General features: G+C 46.4%; 1 non-coding gene across 1 annotated transcript; it reads left to right on the forward strand.

Moving 5' to 3' along the window:
• The first annotated feature begins 473 nt into the window (after positions 1-473).
• Trnai-aau (transfer RNA isoleucine (anticodon AAU)) lies at positions 474-545 on the forward strand. The gene has a single exon. It is a non-coding gene; the product is annotated as a tRNA-Ile (tRNA).
• Positions 546-1,565: the final 1,020 nt, after the last annotated feature.

A 1,565-nucleotide genomic window follows, 5' to 3' on the forward strand; every position in this document is an offset into this window, starting at 1 on the left:
TGTGACCACCCAACCCAAACGAGTACTGTGTGACGTGCTACCCGGCAGGTATTCACCGAGGTAGCCGGCTAGCTCAGTCGGTAGAGCGTCAGACTCTTAATCCCAGGGTCGTGGGTTCGAGCCAGACGCTGAGCGGAACGGAATTTTGTTCCGCTGCAAGTGTAAATTACCGTTTTTCTGATTAACGAGATTTAATGGAAATAGCAACTTTAAACTTTGCCTACGTCTCTGTCAGTCGCAAGGAAGCTGTATTTGAAGGTGAAGGTGATTTTGTAGACATGTGTGAAAGACATGTTCTGAAATGCAAGTGTTGTTGTTTGGAGAGCACATCGGTTACGTGTCAGATGTGTAGTCAAGCAGTAATTTGTCGCCATAGCTGCAAATATTAGCCGGTAATATGAAGTGTTGTCAGCTAAAGTCTGATGATGCAGACGACCGTAAGGACGAAGTACCCAAGAGTACCGCTAGGCCGCGCCTCTTTAGCTCAGTGGTAGAGCACTGGTCTAATAAACCAGGGGTCGTAAGTTCCATCCTCACAAGAGAAAGATGAATTTTGGAAATCAGTTGCGCGTCGTGGCCGTATAGCAAACAGTACCTGTGATGACGAACAATTAGCGACAGGAGTTTTTTTAAGAATCACTCTCAGATGCGATTAAGGCGAATGGCGCAGATAAAGCATTTGCCAAAGCGGTACAGCATAAGGTGGGACGAGGCAGTCTGAATTACATTTTATAGATGTATTTCTCACATATCTCAGAGCCTCTCGCGATATTCTTCGTCGTCGTCGTCGTCGTCGTCGTCGTGGTCGTCGTCGTCGCCGCCGCCGCTTCTGCAGAAGTAGCAAATGGCAATCGTAGCAAATGCGGCGAGGGACGCCCTGCCTTCGATTCCGAATGCACAAAGTGTGTGGTCTTGTTTCTCAGTCTATATTTGGTCGGTCACGTCAGAGGTTGAATGTAACGAATGGGTGGGAAAGAGCAAGGGGCAGCGGCTGTGTAGAACGAAAACACAAATCCTCAGGGGTGTGAGCGTTTCGAGATGAGTCGTATACATGTAAATGTTGGTCGTCAGTGACCGTGAGGCCTAATGGATAAGGCGTCGGACTTCGGATCTGAAGATTACAGGTTCGAATGCTGTCACGCTTGTGTTTTTCCAGTTCTGAAAAAGAAACATAACGTTTTAATGTAGCAATTGAGCAGTACGAAACCGTCTGAATGTTGCTGTTGACCATTTTTTGCTTGGAGATGCTCTTGAGCTTGAAACACACACAACAAGACCGGTGTTAACTAGCGAAATGGTCGGCAGAGTGCCGACACAGCGAGTTTTGACTATCACTTGCACATCTAAAACAACGTCGGAAAGTAACTCGTTCGGCTTTTGAGTCACATAAAGTATGTGCGTTAATTTTGACGCCACTAGCTCTGCATGTTGTCATGCAATTTCTTTACCTCTCACAAATGATTATGACATAAAAGTGAAGTACGTGACGAGTGTGACGTTAGGAAAACATTAGGCATCATGGAGAGATTCTGTATGTGACCACCCAACCCAAACGAGTACTGTGT

Source organism: Schistocerca gregaria, unplaced genomic scaffold (genome assembly GCF_023897955.1).
Source record: "Schistocerca gregaria isolate iqSchGreg1 unplaced genomic scaffold, iqSchGreg1.2 ptg000169l, whole genome shotgun sequence".
Classification (NCBI taxonomy): domain Eukaryota; kingdom Metazoa; phylum Arthropoda; class Insecta; order Orthoptera; family Acrididae; genus Schistocerca; species Schistocerca gregaria.